Raw genomic sequence first — 20,796 nt, forward strand, 5'->3', positions numbered from 1 at the left:
GACATAGTGAGGTTACACGGGGTTCCAGTGACGATCATTTCAGATAGAGATCCTCGTTTTACTGCCAGGTTGTGGCAGAGCTTGCAGAGTGCCTTAGGCACTAAGTTGACCTTTAGCACAGCTTATCATCCTCAGACTGACGGGCAGTCCGAGCGTACTATTCAGATCCTTGAGGATATGCTTCGGGGTTGTGTTCTTGACTTTGGTGGGTCGTGGGAGAGGCACTTGCCTTTGGTGGAGTTTGCCTACAACAACAGCTTCCAGTCTAGTATCGGTATGGCACCGTTTGAGGCCTTATACGGCCGACCGTGTAGGTCTCCTGTTTGTTGGGCCGAGGTGGGTGATGCACCTCTGTTGGGTCCGGAATTAGTGAGGGAAACGACGGAGAAGGTTGAGCTTATCCGTAAGAGGCTTGTTACAGCCCAGAGTCGTCAGAAATCTTACGCCGACCGTAGGAGAAGACTTTTGGTGTTTGAGGTGAGTGATCACGTCTTTTTGAAGATATCACCAAGACGGGGATTGATGAGGTTTGGGAAGAGCGGGAAGTTGTCCCCTCGATTCATTGGTCCTTTTGAGATCCTTGAGAGGATTGGTGAGACTGCTTATCGTTTAGCTATGCCGCCGCAGTTATCCGGAGTACATGACGTGTTTCATGTGAGTATGCTTCGGAAGTATGAGCCGGATCCATCACATGTATTGGATTGGACCGATTTAGTAGTTGATGAGGATGTCTCGTATGAAGAGAGACCGGTTAGGGTCTTGGATAAGCGGGATCAAGTCTTGCGAGGCAAGACCATTCCTTTGGTGAAAGTTTTGTGGAAACATCACGGGGTGGAGGAAGCCACATGGGAACGTGAGTTGGAAGTCCGCGAGAAATATCCGGACATGTTTAATGATTTGTAATCTTGTAGTTAGATTTTGTAATATTGTCAAACCTTAAAGCTTTTTATATTTGTCTTAAGCTGTAAAACATTTAGAATGTTTTGGTTAATGGAAATATTTTGAAACTTACCTCGAAATGGAAGTTTAATGGAACATTGTATATATTGAATATATTGAAAATTGTTGAAATTGAAAGAAAATTGCATAGTGTTAATGCAGGTTGAAATATATGTTTGTTTTGCATATTGTGGCATGCCTCTTAGTTGAGAGATGGAATGGCTGGTGTTGGGTCAAGTTGTTTATTATTGAGTTAACATATTGTTGGAATTTGAGAAAACTTGTTTTTTTTAAAACCTTGTGCTTAATTTCGGGGACGAAATTCTTTTAAGGGGGGGAGGTTATAGCGACCCCGGTCTTTTCTCTTTAGATTATTGTATCCGGACTTAGGTTCCGTGGATCCTGTCATTACTTATTGGTTGTTGTTGTCCTTTAATCTCTTAGTATTTGAATTATAGGTTGTGTTGGACGGGTCTGTTACAGGTTGGTTGATAGTGATGCCAATAGGTGATGCCCAGATTTTGGCCTTCACGCTCGAGCGGAGGTTTTAACGCTCGAGCGGGCCCTTCGTTGTTGCTTCTCCGCTCGAGCGGGAGTTTTGACGCTCGAGCGGGATTTTCCATCTCCCAGTATTTTGCTCTGCAGTTCTTCCGCTCGAGCGGTAGTTTTTACGCTCGAGCGTGATCCCTTGTTTTTGTTCCTCCGCTCGAGCGGGGAGTTTGACGCTCGAGCGGGCGTAGCGCCTGCAAAACTTCTGAAAGGGTGCAATCGACGCTCGAGCGGCTTTCTTCACGCTCGAGCATGATTCTGTGTCTTACGCTCGAGCGGGGCTTTTTACGCTCGAGCGTAGAGTCGACTACATCAGTCCGTGATTTCACTTTTCTGATCACTTTTTGACCTACCTTTTCATCTCTTAACTTTTAAAAACCGCCCCTTGAGAGTCTCTCTCTCTACTCTTACCTTCTCTCCTAGATTTGATCTATTTCCGGTGGTCTTCTACCCTAATTCCTTTGGAAGAAAGGTAGAGCTTCACGAGATCTTTCTTTTAATCTGAAAAAGAGAGGATTTGGAGCACTTTGGATTTTGGATCATCATCTCCATCTTCTCTATTTTAGTTGTGATCTTCAAGGTAGGGATTTCCTACTCTATTCTATAAGCTTTGTTCTAAGTTTGGTATTTTGATAGGTTGGGGACACTTTGATAATTTTGGGAACAAAACCTAGTTAAATTGCTAAATTGATTGGAGTAATTAATTTAAGGAAAATTGGGGAATTTGGTTAAACCCATGAAATTGGGGAATTTATTGATTAAATGGTGTAGTTGGATGATTTAAATCACTCACCTATTAAATTGTTGATATATTTATTTCCAGTCTAGAAATAACTGTTTTGGGCTATCGGTGGAGGATAGTCATGATTGTTGTAGACATTGCATGTGGATTAGGAATAACTGAAACTAATCACATTGGTTAAGTCATTAATTTTGACTATTGCATTAATATAGAAAATACGTGTATTGATTGAGCATTGCATTTGCATACATTGTTTTGTGTGTGGGAGGAGATAGGGGATGTACTCCACGGTTTAGGGGAAGATAGGGGATGGACCTCTAAACCGGATTTTTGTTTGGGAGGAGATAGGGGATGGACTCCATTAGCACCATTTTTATGTGTGCTTATTATATTGAAGTGTTTCTACATGATTATTGATACAGCACTAAAATGTGTATCAAATGGGAAGTATGAAGTGTTTTGATATGAGCATGAGTCTCATTTGTTTTGTTGATATTGGAAGTAATGTGATTATGTTATATAATTCATTGTTGTAAGTTTGGCCAGGTTCTGAGCCATGTTGATAATAATGGAAAGTGAAATGTGTCTTAGACATTAGTGTTACGAGACTGTTTAATAATAAAATTGATTATCTTGATTAACCATCTATTGAATGCTATAGCTTTATTCAATGCTTATATTTGGTTTAGTATTTTTCTACTGGGCTGTGGCTCACCCTTCATGGGAACATCATTTTCAGGTTCAGGTGATAAGCTTCCTTCACGGACTTAGCCTGGAAAGATTTGATGTTTGGGATGTCGAAGACTTGTCTTTAGTTATATGTTTTATTTTGTTATTTTTGGGATTTCATGTAAACATTCAAGCCTAGGGCTTAACTTGTAGATGAGTTAGTACTCATCCTTTTTGTGTCCAAGTGTTAGCTTGGAAAGATGTAAGCCCTTAGGGCATTTATTTTGATGCTGCAGGATGTTACAAGTAAAGTCTGTCAATAAGAATACTCTGATGACTAACACAAATGATTCATTTTCTTTTATAAATGCATGTTAATGTTATGGTTATTATGGGTTTATTTTGAGGGCGTTACATTGTGCATGGACGACAAATGTTGTATGTGGTCCTAGTGGCCAATGAGATTGTTGACATTTCGGGGACACACGGACATGACAGAGACACGTATGGGACACACCGCATGGCGTGTTCTCTTATTTAATTAATTTATTTTTAGGGGACACACTAGGGACATACCAAGTTATCTTTTTTTTTCATTTTATTTAGTACTTTTGATGAATGTTAAATATTTATTATTTTTTTTCTTAGATTTGAATACTTAATAGATCATCTATAAAAAAAAATGTGTTAATTTAAAAGTGTTTTTTTTTTTTTTTGTTATAAAAAAGTATAAAATTAGAATTAAAGTTAATTTTGTTAATATTGATTGTTTGTGGATGTAATATTAATCTCGATAGCAAATAAAAATATATGAAAACATATTTTATTGTTGTCTCTGCAGTGTTCGTGTTCCCATTTTTTGGAAATCGCCATGTCCTGTGTCTGTGTCCGTGTCCGCATCCGTATTTGCGTCCGTGTTTCTTAGTTGAGGAGTATAGGGGATTGCATAAAAAGAGCACTGTTTTTATGGTGGATTTAGAGAAAGCATATGATTATATGGATTGGGGCTTTTGGATTTTGTGTTGGAAAGGAAGGGCTATGGGTCTAGGTGGAGGAGGTGGATTTGGGAGTGTGTGTCGTCATGCAATATGTTGGTTATTGTGAATGGTAAGGTTGGGAATTCTTTTAGGTCATTGTGAATGTTGTCATGCAATGTCACCATTTTTTGTTTATTTTAGTAGTTGATGTGTTGGGCAGAATCATCGATCTGGCTAAAGAAAAAGATGTTATCGAACGATTTGTGGTGGGTAAGGATAGGATTGGTGTCACCCATTTACAGTTTGTGGATGACACTATCTTTTTTTTGATCAAAAGAGTGAAAGGTTGGCAATTTGCTAATGCTATTGAGAATCTTTGACATTGTGTCGGGGGTCAAGGTCAATCTTAGTAATAGTAGTGTTGTGGGTATTAATTTGGAGTTTACCTATGGGCGAAGGATTGCGGATATGTTGGGATGTCCCATCGAGTAGTTTCCTCTCAATATTTGGAGCTTCCATTGGGAGGAGATCCTAGATCGGCATATTTTTGGGAGCTTGTATTTGTCAAAATTGGGAAAAGATTGGAGAGTTGGAAGTGAGCTTTGTTATCTGGGGGGGTATATTTTGGTATAGTCCGTGTTGGGTTATGTTCTTATTTACTTCTTATCCTTGTTCAAAATTCCGGTCAACATTGCGAGGAAAATTGAGAAATTGATGAGAGATTTTCTTTGGGAAGGGTGTGATGAGGGTAAAAGGGATCATCTAGTTAAGTAGGAGGTTGTTTCTCTTCCTAGGGATAGAGGGGCCCTTGCTATAGGAAACATTGTTACTAGGAACATTGCCCTCTTGAGTAAGTGGTTGTGGAGATTTCCTGTTGAAAGTGGGTCGCTATGATATTCTATCATTAAAAGCAAGTATGAAGTTCAAGCCAATCTATACTATATATATAACCAAATGTAGTTGTTTTGTCAAAAGCCTCCAAATATTTATTCCTAAATTCTCATAATTTTAAAACCCTCTATTTCCTACGTGGCAACCTATTGCCTTTCATGTTTTCTAGCCAATGGTAGATATTCTAATGTGGTTACTAGAGGCAATTGTCGTTCTCCTTGGAAGTCGATCACGCGTTTGTATCCACAAGTGTCCAATTTCCTGTCATTGAAAGTGGGGAATGGGATGAGTATCCTATTTGAAGCTTGGGTAACCAGCTTGGGGTATGATAGAATATCACCCCCTATTTATAAATGAAGATTAGGGTTTACAAGAAAGACAATTACAAGGTGATCCGTGAGGGCACACAATGATTACAGACCCTAGTGTATCTTTCGGCTAATATAGTATGCCAACACTTTCGGCTAATATAATATGTTAACACCCCCCCTCAAGCTGGTGCGAAGATATCTCTCATGCCCAGCTTGCCTAATATGTCATGAAATGGTTTATTCCCAATCCCCTTGGTGAGAATGTCAGCAAGTTGTTCACCAGACTGGACAAAAGGAGTACAAATGGTACCACTAGTGAGTTTCTCCTTAATGAAGTGGCGATCAATCTCAACATGTTTTGTCCTGTCATGTTGAACTGGATTGTGAGCGATGTTGATGGCGGCCTTATTGTCACAGTATAACCGCATGGAGTCCGTCTGATCAATACCTAGATCACTCAACAATAATTTGATCCATAAAAGTTCACACACACCTTGTGCCATAGCTCTAAACTCAGCTTCTGCACTTGACCTGGCAACCACATTCTGTTTCTTACTCCTCCAAGTAACTAGGTTGCCGCCAACAAATGTGCAATACCCTGAAGTTGATCTCCTATCAGTTACTGACCCAGCCCAGTCAGCATCTGTATAGGATTCTACACGAAGATGATCATACTTTGAAAAATACAGACCTTTACCAGGAGCAGACTTCAAATACCTCAAGATTCTCATGACAGCCTCAAAGTGAATCTGATGAGGAGCATGCATAAACTAACTACACTGACAGCAACAGCAATATCAGGACGGGAGTGAGATAGGTAAATGAGCTTACCCACTAATCGTTGATAGCTCCCCCTATCCACAACTTCTCCTCCTTCATCATCCCCCAATTTCTGATTGGGTTCCAGTGGGGTGGCACATGCCTTGCAGCCAAGCATCCCAGTTTCCTTTAACAGGTCAAGCACATATTTTCTTTGTGAGATAAATATCCCATCCTTAGAGCGAGCAACTTCAATTCCCAGAAAATACTTCAAGCTTCCCAAGTCTTTGATTTCAAACTCTTGAGCTAAATATTTCTTCAATAGAGGTATTTCCCCACTATCATTGCCTGTAAGAACTATGTCATCTACATAAACAATAAGTGTTGTAGTCTTATGCGGAATGTTTCACAAACAATGTGTGATCTGCCTGACTTTGTTTGAAGCCATATTTGACCATAGCCTGAGTGAATCTCTCAAACCAAGCCCTTGGAGACTGTTTGAGACCATATAATGACTTCCGAAGTTTGCATACTTTGCCTTCTGTTTGATGATCCTCAAAACCCGAAGGAATGTCCATATATACTTCTTCTTTGAGGTCACCATGGAGAAAAGCATTCTTGACATCAAACTGATAAAGCGGCCAATCTAGATTAGCTGCTAGAGAGAGAAGTACTCTGACTGAATTCATTTTAGCCACGGGTGCGAAGGTCTCCTGATAATCAATGCCATATGTCTGAGTAAACCCTTTTGCCACAAGTCTTGCATTGTAACGCTCAATAGACCCATCTGCTTTGTGTTTCACAGTATATACCAATTTACATCCCACAGGTCGTTTGCCCATAGGTAACTCAGTCAATTCCCAAGTGCCATTCTTCCTAAGTGCTTTCATTTCCTCAATCATGGCTAGTTTCCACTCAGAGGTAGCAAGAGCATCCTGAAAATGGTTAGGAATGCTAACAGAGGAAATATTGGACACAAACGCTCTATATGAGGATGACAAATGAGAGTAGGATACAAACTGTGAGATAGGATGTTGAGTACAAGATCTCACACCCTTCCTCTTGGCGATAGGAACATCAAGATCAATGGACTCAAGAGATTCAAAGTTACCTAGACTCTCATCAGAAGCAGGAGATGGCAGTGGAGTAGCAGAGACGGTCCCGTGTATCCAGTTAACTTGTTTTCTGTCGATGTCCCGGACATAAACATGCCCGTCCTTATTCTTGGTGACAGTGGGTTCTAGAGAAGAGGGGGTTGCAAGAACAACTGGTTCCATCATAGGAAGCACAGTAGTAGAGGGTGGTGTAAGAACAACTGGTTCCACCATAGGGGGCACAGGACTCACTTCACACCAAGGCTCCCCCGGAAATGAGGACGGTGACACCGGAGAGGACAAGAAAAAGGACTGGGACTCAAAGAAAGTGACATCCATGGACACAAACCACTTACGAGAAGAAGGGTGGTAACATTTATACCCCTTTTGAGTAAGAGAGTAACCAAGGAAAACACACTTGAGGGAGCGAGGGTCCAACTTACCACGAGAGGGAGAGTGATTATGGACAAAACAGACACAACCAAATATTTTGGGAGGAATAGAAAACAAGGACGAAGAACCGAGGAGGACGTGAAGCGGAGCCTGTTTGTTCAAGACCTGGGTAGGGAGACGATTAATAAGATGGGCAGCGGTGAGAACAGCGTCGCCCCAATAGGGCCGAGGCACATTCATAAAAAAACACATGCACTGAGCCATGTCAAGAAGATGCCGATTCTTGCGTTCGGCCACCCCATTTTGTTGAGGGGTATTGGTGCAAGAGGTCTGATGGATAATGCCATGAGTAGAGAAATATTGTCCTAACCCAGAATCTATGTATTCCCCGCCATTATCAGAACGAAATATTTTGATAGTGGCCCCAAACTGAGTACAAATCATCTTATGAAAAGTGTGAAACACAGAGAAAACCTCACTCTTATCTTTCATGAGATACACCCAAGTAGCACGAGAAAAATCATCAATAAATGTAACAAACCAGCGATGACCTTTCACAGACAGAACACGAGAGGGACCCCAAACATCAGAATGTATTAATGAAAAAGGAACGAAGCTTTTATTCAAACTGGGAGCAAAAGAAGCTCTATGTTGTTTTACAAGTTGACAAGACTCACAAAGAAAGTCAAACACATGATGATTTGCAAAACTAGAAGGAAATAAATGCTTAAGTAAATGAAATGAGCGATGCCCAAGACGCCGATGCCACAGCCATAAATCAGCGAGGGTAGTAGAAGACGTGGTGGAAGAATAAGCAAGTTTGTCTGGTTGATCGAGGAAGTAGAGACCATTTTCTGCACTACCACTGCCAATCGTCCTTCCCGTGACAAGGTCCTGAAAAAGACAATGATCAGGAAAAAACGTCACACTACAATTCAAATCCTGGGTAAGACGACTTAAGGATAACAGATTAACAGAAAACTTGGGAACATGGAGAACAGAAGATAGATGTATGGTAGGAGTGACTTGGACTAAACCTTTTCCAGAAATGGAAGAAACAGTACCATTGGCAATCCTAACTTTGTCCTGACCTGAAGAGGGCTTATAGACAGAGAAAAGATCAGAAGAGCCAGACATATGATCTGAGGCACCAGAATCAATAATCCAAGGCAAAGATGTATGACACAGGAAAGCACAAGGAGAAGATGCTAAGTTACCTGAGCGGGCAAAGGACGAGGAAGCGGTACTGAGAGCAGTAGAAGATCGGCGGTCCAACAATTGGCGCAAAGCATCCTCCAGCTTAGTATCAGAAGCTTGGGTAACAGAAGGAGAATGAGAATCAAGGGTATCAACGGCACTAGACTGATGAGCCCGGGAATAGGAACCACGTCCTCTAGATTGGCTTGACCGACCTCCTCGAGAACTAGACCGATCACCTCGACCCCCGGATGGAGTCCCATGAAGCTTCCAACACGTCTCACGAGTATGCCGCGGTTTCTTGCAATAATCACAGAATACAGACTCCTTAGCAACAGACGGATGAGGCAGGCTGAGACCATCTCGAGGAGTAGACAGTAATGCGGAACGGTCAGTAGAGACTGGGGACATCATAGCAGACCGGCGACTCTCCTCATTTTGTACATAGGCAAATGCCTCCTGAAGTGAAGGAAGAGTGTCCATACTCAGAACTCGACCCCTAACTGGATCATACTCCACATTTAGGCCGGCCAAAAATTTAAAGACCCGTTCCCGTGCGATGAACTTCTTGTACCCGACAGAATCAGTAGGGCAAACGGGTTTATAGTCTTCCAGGTGGTCAAGACGTTTCCAGCCGTTGGTGAGGAAAGTGAAGTACTGAAGAACAGTCTGCTCCCCCTGAAGTGAGCTCTCAATAGAGCGGCGCAACTCAAATGCCTGTGAAAAATTCCCTTTGCGGGAATAGGTAACAGCCACAGCCTCCCAAACGTCCAGGGCAGTCTCCATAGACAAGTAGCTCTCACCAAGTTCTGGAACCATCGAATGGATAAGCCAACTCATAATCAAAGAGTTGATAATCTCCCATTGGTCATAACCTGAGTCAGTGGTACTGGGTGCCTGTATCCTGCCATCAACATACCCCATCTTCCCTCGGCTCTTCAAGAACATAGTCAAACTTTGAGACCATGCAAGGTAGTTCTGACCATTAAATAGAGAGGTGGTGATTTTCAGACTAGGGTTGGGGTTCTCAGTCATGGTAGTAGGTAGAATGAGACTCTCACTCTTTGGCGTTTGAGAAGAAGGGGACACACTGGTGGAATCTGTCATGGATACAATACTACCGAACCCGCAACAAAACTAGTGGTAATCACAAACCCGGAAGGTGGTCGTGGGATAACAGGCACAATGATCACTATAAAGACAAACAAAATTAAGAAACCATATTTTATATATATATATATATATATATGTTGAGTTATTTATATATACATGTATTTATATATAAATATATATATCAGGCTATAGTTATATATATATCAGGATATATATATATATATATTTATATATACCTGGGTTTGAGATCAGAGGACGACGAGGGGAACGAGGGACGAAGATGACAGAGGACGATGAGGATGATGAAGACGAGCGACGAACTGCGGGAGGAGATCGACGAGCTGAGGAGCTGAGACGAAGACAAAGCAGATGAAGACGAGGGCTGAACTGCTGGAGGAGATCGACGAGCGGAGGAGGTGAGACGGAGACGAAGAAGAAGCGGAATGATGATGGTGGCAGAAGATCGATTCAGCAGATGATCCAACTAGGTATGCTTTGAACCCTAGCCCTAGAGGTGATGCTCTGATACCATGAAGCTTGGGTAACCAACTTGGGGTATGATAGAATATCACCCCCTATTTATAAATGAAGATTAGGGTTTACAAGAAAGACAATTACAAGGTGATCCCTGAGGGCACACAATGATTACAGACCCTAGTGTATCTTTCGGCTAATATAATATGCCAACACTTTCGGCTAATATAATATGTTAACACTATTTTGGGAGGATGTTTGGTTAGGAGATTCCTTGTTCGATAGACCTTTTCGACTCCTTTACAGATTGGTTCGTACTCGGGATGTTTCAATAGCGTCGGTGGCATGTTCTAATGTGGCACCCATTTCTTGGAATCTTGGTTTTCGTAAGAATTTAAATGATAGGGAGGCTGGTGAGTTGGCTTCTTTGTTTTTATTGATTGATGGGGTTTTTCTTTCTTCCTCTTGTGATAGTAGGGTTTGGAATATTAGTTCTTCAGGGGTGTTCTCTTGTAAATCTTTGTTCGATAAACTCATTGATGATCCCTTTGTTTACTCTTCATAAGAAAATTTGGAAAGCGGTTGTTCCTCATAAAGTGAAGTTTTTCATGTGGCCCTTAGCTCAGAAGGGTGTCACAACCAATCACTTTCTTTGTCTTCAAATGGTGTGTGATGTGTAAGAGGAACTCGGAATCGGCGGATCATCTATTTTTGCACTACCCGGTGGCTTTTGCTTTATGGTAGCGTTTGTTTGGCCTATGTGATGTTCAGTGGCTTGCTCCGCGGGAATGCATTCATATGCTTCTTGTTAGGTTCAATGGATTGGGCGGCAACAAGAGAGCCAAAACAATGTGGTCCTTAATTGTGTTTGCTATTTCTTGGACTATCTGGTTGGAGAGAAATGCACAAATCTTTGGCGGCAAGGAATTAGATGAGGAGGCTTTGTGAAATAGGGCGGGATATTTGGCTTCATTTTGGGCATTTGCTTCTCCTCCTCTTGAAGGAGTTTTATTTTTCTTGATTTCTAAGGATTGGTCTGCTGCTTGCCATCTCTAGTGCTAGGAGTTCAACGTTATTTGTTTTGACTGTTTTGCCTTCTTTTTCTCTATTTGTTTAAGGACTTCTTGTCTTCTCTCATTCTTCTTTTTTAATAAAATTCTTTGTTGATGCTCAAAAAAATGTTTCTTGAAACTATTTCCACTCTTTGTGTTTCGTCCTTAAACTATTAATTTTATTTATGCTAAATTACAAATGCACCCCTTGAGATTTAAGTTAAAATACGAATTGCCTCCTATAGTTTTGAAAATTACAAATACCTCCTTGTCAAAAAATTTTATTTACTAAAATTAATAGAAAAAATGAAATTCTTAACCACTCTCCTATACAATAATAAAATTACTTGAATTTTTAATTGAAATATATTTATGATATCATTAAAAATTGTTAATTGACTTGATGATTTATTAATTAAAGAAGTCATTGGTTATGCAATTAGAAACTTGAAGTGGCAAGATGTAATTTACAGAACTATAGGGAGTAATTTGTATTTTAAGCAAATTTCAGGGGGTGTATTTGTAAGTTACCCTTTATTTTTATTTAGTCATAAAGATTTTAATTTCAACTAAAGTAGTCCAATTGAATGTTAAAACCTAATTTGATGGGCAAAAAGTCGTTTTAATAATTGAACAATTTAAACCACATGAACCAACAATCATTTTTTTTATTCGCTAATTTGAATTGAGGGTTACAGAAGAGGATGGGTGTATGGTTGTCTATGAAGCATGGGTACTTTGGAAAACTTGCTGTACCTGTACCGAGTACTTACCGGCGTACCGTACCTCGTATGGTACTTCTGCATACGTACTGGGTATACGAAATACGTACCCAAGTTTTTTCTTCTTAATTTTTGACGTACCCAGTATATATTCAAGCCGTACCGTACCTTAGTTGAAACAATATTTTCCTTCTACTACAGAGATAAAACTCATTTCATTAGACTTCTTTTTTATTTTTTGTTTTATGCTTAGCATGATTTTAAAATTAAACTATAGTTTGTAAGTTATTTAATATATTGACATTTAATTTTGATTTATACTTTTACTTTTGGCATTAAATGTTAAATATTGGTTGAACCTTAACAACTTAAACCATTTAATTAATTTTTGCATTTTTCTAAATTAAAAATAAATATTTTTTTACAAGCGTATCAAGCCGTACTCGTACCCTATTTTTTTTGAATTTTACAGTATCGACGTACCCGTATCGTACCAGTACAGTACTCGTACCCGTACTCGTGCTTCATAGATGGTTGTAGAGTGTAAGTTGTCTAATATAGTTTTTGTATGATTTAGGCTATGTTTGGCATAGCTAACAAATCTACATTTTTTTGCCCATTTTTTTTTAAGTGATTTTTTTAAAAAATTTGTGCCAGAACTTTTTACTTTTTAGGTTTGTCAAGTCGAAATGGATCTTATCCACCCAAAAAGTCTAAATGGATCTTAAAAGTAGGAAAAAATTGAAAATTTCCAAAAAAAGCTCACTAGAGAAAAAAAAACTCAAAAAAGACAATTTTAAAGTTTTTTTTAGTTGCTTTTAAGGTCTGTTTAGTCTAGTAAGACTTAAAAGTGATTTTTTTTTTGAAATTTTCTTTTTAAAAAAGGTCACTAAAGACAAAAAAAGGCCAATAAAAAAACTATTGCCAAAACCACTATTAGGTTGTCTAAACTGTAAAATTATTTTTTTGCCTAGTGGATTAGGTTTCCCTCATTATTGATTTGGATGGGCTGTCTCTAATTGGACCATATGAACTGAAATCAAATTTTTAGGGATTAACTAGATAAATTGATAGTTTAGGGATGAAATAGAAAAAAACGGCAATAGTTTACGGGATAAAATTGAAATTAATCCTAAAAATTATGTAGTAAACTGATATAAGAGGTGGTTGATATTGCAAATAGTTAATCTTTGTAATTTAGTTTTCTTGAACTGCTGTAATGAAAGGAGAATTAGTTGTTGACCTGTCATATTTGTTGTCTAGTTGAATAACTGTTTAAATGTAGTTGTAGAAGGGCAATGAAGTAGCACGATGGTGAGATGACTTTGTCTATTTTTTTATGTCACCAAGATTCTGAAAAGCGGTTGCGGTTGCCGTAACGGTAGCGGTGGTGCGGTTGCAGTTGTGGGGTGTAAAGGCCCTAGCGTAACGGTTGCAGTAACTGAAACAATGAATTTTTTTATTTTTCGCACAATTTGAAAAAAACTTACCGATACGTATATTTTTTTTCCATAATCATATTTATTGGGTTTAAAATAAATATTGATCAATTTTTATAAATTTTAAAGTATGATCCAATATATTTTATATTTTTAAATCACTATAAACTGAGTTTTTTATATTTTATTTTAATAATTAATGACTTTATATTATACAAAAGATCAATCACTAACTATTATATATAAGATAAATAATGACAAAAGTAAGAGAATAAATAAGAGTCTAAATATATATATATACATACATATTTTAACCAAGCTAAATAGATAATGACCACACTTATTATTATTATTTTCAAACAATATATACATAGACACACACAAACAAAATGGTTGAGTGATAGCCGCTGAATAGAATAGCATAAGTCTTACAGCTTCAAGAAATCAATAACTTGTTCTTCATCTTCCCTCTTCTCTCTCTCTATCTCTTACTCCTCCATTTTCTCTCTTTATCGTCCCTCTTCTTCCTATCCCTCTTCCCCTATTTTCAGTTTTTTTTTTGTGTGTTCTTTTTCTTCGAAAGAAGCAGTTCAGAACCATTACGTAACGGTGCGTATCAGGTCGTTACAGCACCGTTACGATCGCTACGGCAGCCGCTACGGCTGACACACTTGTGAATCTCAATCACACTGCAAAAGCGGCCGTAATGGGTGGCAGTAACCATTACAACCGTTACGTAACGGTTGCGGCTGCTTTTTAAAACCTTGCATGTGAGAATGCCTATTCCTTTCTCTAACTTAAGGAATAGTCATTCCATTCGATCATAGAATCACTACAAAACATTATCAATTAGCTACTTCCACCATTCCTTTCTACTACCACTCCTTTCGATCACTGCCACCACCATTACTACTACTGTCATCGCCACAATCACCACCCTATTGTTGCCACCATCATAATCACTACTACCATTACTACATTATCACCACCACCATCGATGCCACAATTACAAGAACCACATCACCACCACAACCACCGCATCACCACAAACACACCGCCATAACCACTACCACTACCTCCACAACCACCACCACTGCCACCCTACTACCACCGCCGATGCCAGCACAACTACCACCGCTACAACTACCACCTCCACAATCACTACCACCATCGCTAGAATCACTACCCTACTACCTCCGCTTCTATCATCACCACTGCCTCTGCTGCTAAAACCATTACCTTACCGCCACTTTAACAAAAAGCATACAACCACCACCATTATTGCAAAACCACCACTCTGCTATTGCTACCGACCACCACCACCATCGTCACCGCCACAACCATTACCTTACCACCACTATCACCATTTTTACAAAAATCACATTACCTTTATCGTGAGAACCACCACTCTACTACCACTACCTGCCACCACCATTGTCGCCGCCACAACCAACACCACCACCTCCACAAACACCACAACACTAGCTTACCCCACTACCGTCATAGTGACCTACCACCACCATCATCCTAATACCAATACTATCACGACCACCGATGCCGCCACCAATACCACCACTGACCCCATCCCTTCCACAACTATCATAATCTATATGAATTTTTAACTTGTTTGTTACTAGCTTGTTATAATAATAATAATAATAATAATAATAATAATAAATAAAATCGAAAAATTAAAAATATTCTATTCTATGTCATTCTCATTATATTTCTATGTCATTTCATGTTGGCAACCAAATAATGGAATGGGAATGAACATTCCATTCTATTCAACCTTGCATTCCATTCCCACACTCATTCCATTCCTTCGTACCAAACATGCTCTAAGTGTTCAAGGTCTCACTATGCGCCCCCATCTCTAGGCCTACTTAGGTCTTCTCTTCCTCCACCTCCAGTGCTCTCAAGCCACTAAAGTGCCCGTCATTTTCCCAAAGGTTCACAACCGACCACCTCTAACCTCACTTAACCACAACTACCAAGCACACAAAATGCTATTTGAAACTTCCAAGTTTTCTTGGTGGTTGTATTCACCAATTTTCGCAATAATAGCTTGGTTCACAGCCTCAAGGCTCAACTTATGTATACTGAGATTATACAGAAAAGATAAAAGCTCAGCTATGCAACTTCTAAGGTACCTCTTTATATCGTAGTTCTTCGCAATCCTATTTGATACCGCTTGACCAACATCTTATCTAAACCATGTTGAGCTTTTCAATAATTTTCAACAAAGCACAATTTTATTTAACTTCTGCTCTGGTTGTAGGGAGATACTTTAGAACTAGAAGCTTATACTTTACAAGAAGCACCTTCTGCGAAGGGGTAAGAAACTTCAAGGCCCTCTCTTGACAAGCTACACTTGGCCGTGACTGGATAATAGAGTAGTGTTATTTTATCCATTATGAGGTCTATAGAGTACCATTCCAATAAACACCCACCTTTTGAAGGGAGAAAAATAATGATCAAGCCACACATTTGCCTTCACAACAACCACGCTGTATTGTTGTTTATGCTTGTCGCTCTCCATTGTCATGAATACTTTCTCATACTATACTAGTAGACAACGTAATCAAGTTCTGTGAATAAGCAGTGTGTTAAGTTTAGAGCTTGAGGTAGTGAATTCTGATTCATAGTTTAAATACGTAATTTGTTTAAATGGCTCAAGTCTTGAGGTTTAGCTGCTCCCTTTGCAATATTTCTTGGGAGTTTTAGTTGCGTTGATCTTCATTTCTTCTCATTTTCTTGCCCTGTTACTTCTGTAGTTTATAGTTATCTTGGAAATTAAATTCGAATGCTTTTGCAGTCAGCATGTTGGGCGATGGCCAAGTCATGGCTTGATGTTCAGGTGGATCTTGAACTAGTCCGCTTGCCACCAGGTGGAATGGATCAATTTAAAACTTATGAAGATGCAATTGACAGAAGCCATGGACAAGGAGACAGTGTTTCTCCATCTACAGTTGGGCCAGAAAATTGGCCAGTACAAGTTCTGAATCAGCAACCTCGGCATCTGTCTGCGCTTCTTCAGAAACTCCATTCAAGGTATACGTCGTGAATTTATTACGATTTTCTGGTGGGATATATTAGTATTTGATAATTCTATTTTCTGCATGATTTAGTGACTCAGTACATGAAGCTATTACTCAAGAATGCAAGGAGCAGCACCGGCAAATTGAAGTAAGAGCATCTTCTTAGCAGAAGACTTTAGCATACTTGAATATTCAAATGCAAATTCTTTATACGAATTGGTTTTGAGCTCTAAAATGATGTCTCACAGGCCACCTGTTCCATTATAAATAAGGGTGGTTATGACTTGTTGGAAACGAAGTCTTGTTGACAGTTAACTTGTTTGATGGATTGCCTAAAAAGGGATTGTGTTACAGTAATGTACGGATCAACCCACCTATTTGCTAGTTTCAATCATCAAAGTCTATTTTAGGCTGTGATTGGATCATGGATTTGGGTAGGGATTTGGAAAGGAAAAGTGAAAGGGTACATGTTAGTGAAATGTGAATGAAATATAGTCACATTTCACCCACCTTTTTCCCTTTCTTTTTCCAAACTCCTACCCATATCTATGATCCAAACACAGGCTCAAGGAATTTAACTTGCTGATAATTCTAGTAACTGTCCACCTGCTTGACTGGTTCTCACCTCCTAAACATGCATGAAAACTAATATGTTGCACAATTACATAGTAAGAACCAAATTAGCAATATTTAGACCAATCAATATCTCTATGTAGGAAAAATATTTAGACATGTTGAGTAGTAAATTATGAGTTCTATTCTACACAAATTATGCATATTCCGAAGTTAATTGGATATAAAGAAACTTCACGGTCGTTGCTGACTTGGTGACCAAACTTGTCAGGACACATTTGATGTTCAACATGCACGGGATAGTATGCAAATAATACGATTTAGTTGACAAATAAGTGGGGTAAACTCTTAGGTTAAAATTGTGGGGGACACTATTGAATCTAAAGGTTTTAGGTTAAATAGGACCAAAACAAATTATTTGGAATGCAATTTTAGCAAACTTAGAAATAAAGGTAAAGATCAAGTAACACTTGAGGAGGGGTAAGTGGTACCCAAGAGTGGTCAATTTCTGATGTTTTGAGTCAATTATTCATAAAGATTGAGGAAAATGTGGCTCATAGAAGGAATTAGAGTTGGTTGGATTGCTATACCTTATAAGGCATTTTGAGAAAAAATAAATTTGCCTCGATGTCCGACTCAAATTCAAATAAATTTTGAGAATCTCAACGGTTGCTGACAATAGGATTGGCGAAACCATCCGTAATGTGATCGCATTGGGTAGGCTGGGTGATTTGGCGTTTTGAACACTCCTAAGTTAAAAGTGGCACCAACTCATGATAAAATGGAAAAAGGCCGTTTGAGATGGTATGAAGCAGGAGTCCCACATTGCATGGGTATGAAACTAATGTGCATTATATAAGCATGTGTAACCTAGACCACATACGCACATGTAAGGAGGACTTATTTGATTCACATTGAGTGGTCAAATAAGTAAAAGGCCCAGGAGGAGATGGGCTGAGATGATAAGAAAAGACATAATTGAATTAGAATTATCTGAGGACATGACTTAAAATATTGCCAGCTAGGGGAAATGACCATATATCCAACCACATGTAGTAGGGAAATTTTTTGTTGAAGTGAGTTGAGTAATTGGGTGCAGAAAGAGCACAATTCTAATGTGTTATTTGGTCCTGTCATTTATGGGGTGTTTTGTACTCTGTAGCTTAATAGAATTTAGTTCTCAATTTGGATGAAAAAAGCAGAGGGTTTTCTGTCATGACCAAAATTCCCTTATTGGTGACGAACTTGTTGCTAGCAACTCATTGGTATCATATTGCCTTTACAATATTTTGCTGATTATCTGTTTAGCGCAGCTGGTCTATTGTGCATTCATTGGATTACTTCTGTATCTCCTTTCTCGCCTCTGTATGTATTCCCCTATAGAATGGAAGAATTTCACTTTTGGCAGTTTTTTTATTTTTTATTTAAAAAAAAAACCTAATGTAGGTTCCTATACACCATATGATGAATCATGACATCCGTGTAACCTGAGGCTTAGTTTGGTTTGGTTCTTGTGTATATTGTACTCCCTCCGTCCCAAAATAATAGTCCCTTTTGGGAAATTCAACTTTTTTTGGTAGTACAATTATTGCACTTTAAAAAAAATTGATTTTCCAAAATTACCCTTTGATAGCACATTTTTTAGGGAATATCAATTGTCATGATTGTTCTTTCTATAATGAATTTAAAAGAATGGCAAAATAGGAAATTCATATTATTTTTGTCCTTGATTTTTGAAAAGGGCCTAATATTTTGGGACAATGAAAAATGGAATAAGAGATTAATATTTTGGGACGGAGGGAGTACCAAGAAACAAGTTTAGAGCACCACTATTTGTTTTATTTTTTTTCTCTTCCTCACTTCTCTTTTTTCAAAGTCCTTGCGCTGCATGTTTGCTTGCTCTGTTTAATTTTAATAAAAACAAAGTATCTGTGCTTGGTCTTTTTTGCTTTCTACTATAGAAAGATTTTTTTGCTTTTCTGTATACATCAGCAAATGTGGCAATTGTTTTAGTTTCCTCAGTTTGAATAACATGTCATTGGCCAGTCTTCTCTTACTGATCATTGATGTCCAGATGAATCTTATGATGGGGGATATACCGCATCTGCTAGACGTTATATGGTCATGGATATCACCATCTGAAGATGAGGAAAACGTCTTCAGGTGAATTTGTACTTTCTATCTGCATTTAAAGTTAGAGTCTTGTTTCTAGATACAAACCTTTGTTTTCTTTTTGATGTTCGTGTGCGTATAACTTGTTATGGTCCTTCCAAGTTGTGGCCACCTGTTGTGTTTGTTATATTCTTGTTGTGATTAACGAAATAGATGTATAAATTGAAGTTGTCATTCACAGCTTTGTGTTGATCCATTTGAAAGCTAGACCACGATTAGGTGGCTGAAATACTGCCAAATGCTTAAAAGGAAAACATCTTAAAAATAACTCTGTTGATGTTTCTTACTGGCATTCCAAGTAGCATTCTGTTTCACTATAGACCATGTTTGGAACTTGTTCTTCACTATTATTTTATAAATTCCATTTTTTTTTTTTATGAAATAAAAGTGAAGAACATACTGTGCACATGCATGCATGTATCCGTGTTTTCTTAAACACTTTGTTATTATAAACATTCATCCGCCTGAGCATGGGATACTCATGTCATTGAGCTGGATGTGCTTTTTGCTTTCTCTCAGGCCTCATGGTGATCCTCAGATGATTCGTTTTGGTGCACACTTGGTTCTTGTTCTTAGATACTTGTGGACAAATGAAGGATGCTTTCAGAGAGTAGATCATGACTGTTGGTGACCTCATTCTTCATATGTAAGCGTTTCTGACCCATGCTTATTAATCATTGTTACAGATCAATAGATTGTAATACCTAAAATAATTGATTGTCACAGTGGAGTTGTCTTTTTAACATGGTTAGAGTTGGACAATAGTATTTTACATGTGTCTATTATTTTGATTTGTGCCTTTTGTTTTGTTGTTTGTCCACAGAGTTATCAAGGTAGAGAGTCCAGCTATGTCATGTTCATTTGCAATTATCATTTGAAAGCACATATAAAGATGATACAGTAGAACAATTCATCTTCATATTCGTTTTTGATAAGTAAGATACTTGCACCAGCGGTAGGAGAAAGCACTCAAGCTAACAAGTAACAACTGATGATACTTAATGATTTATTAAAAATGAAAGAGTCACAGTTTTAAAGCATAGAATCAAGTTGGTTTCTTTAGAGAGTAACTGTATTAAAGCTAATTAGCATTATTAAACACAAGTTACAACCGACAAGTGACCTATTGTATAGAAAACCAAATATCAATTGTTGTAATGGATTTCAGTTTGAAATTTATTGGTCTGTATTTGCTCTTTTTGTTTGTAAGACCTTGGTCTTTAAAATCTATAATTTGTACCAGTAATTTTCTGCTAGTCCATTAGAAAGGACATGATGGCATCCATGTGGTCAAGTTGATTCATTTGAGGATCTCTTGGATGAGATATGGCTTCATACCCCTGAAATGTGTGACGTCCGTAGATAGGATGGCTTACTTGCCTTGTGAAGAATGACCAAGGTTATGTTTTTTTTTCCGTTATATGATTTGGTATATGTTAAACAAAGTCGGATACAATTGTTTACATTAGCTTGGTATTGCCATGCATTGGGAGACATTATGTGCAACCATTAACTGGGAAATACAATTTCTAATTTTCCAGGTATGCGATATTTCTATTTTCAACGCACTGCGAAGAGTTGGTTGGCATTTATGCTTCTCAACTTGCACATCATCGTTGCATTGACCTCTTTGTGCACATGATGGAGTTAAGGCTGAACAGCAGGTGTTTTTTCATGGCAGAACTGAAA

At 38.5% G+C, this 20,796-nt stretch overlaps 1 pseudogene across 1 annotated transcript in view; it reads left to right on the forward strand.

Annotated features, from left to right (window-relative positions):
- LOC114316583 (nuclear pore complex protein NUP107-like) overlaps nt 1–20,796 on the forward strand; it is a 53,353-nt pseudogene that overhangs the window by 17,372 nt on the left and 15,185 nt on the right. The window contains exons 11-15 of the transcript XR_014361398.1: nt 16,140–16,375; nt 16,453–16,510; nt 19,010–19,098; nt 19,627–19,753; nt 20,649–20,771. The product of XR_014361398.1 is annotated as a nuclear pore complex protein NUP107-like (transcript). The remainder of the gene's footprint in view (nt 1–16,139; nt 16,376–16,452; nt 16,511–19,009; nt 19,099–19,626; nt 19,754–20,648; nt 20,772–20,796) is intronic.

This window comes from Camellia sinensis, chromosome 2 (assembly GCF_055761805.1).
Source record: "Camellia sinensis isolate YWXY chromosome 2, ASM5576180v1, whole genome shotgun sequence".
NCBI classification, from domain to species: Eukaryota; Viridiplantae; Streptophyta; class Magnoliopsida; order Ericales; family Theaceae; genus Camellia; species Camellia sinensis.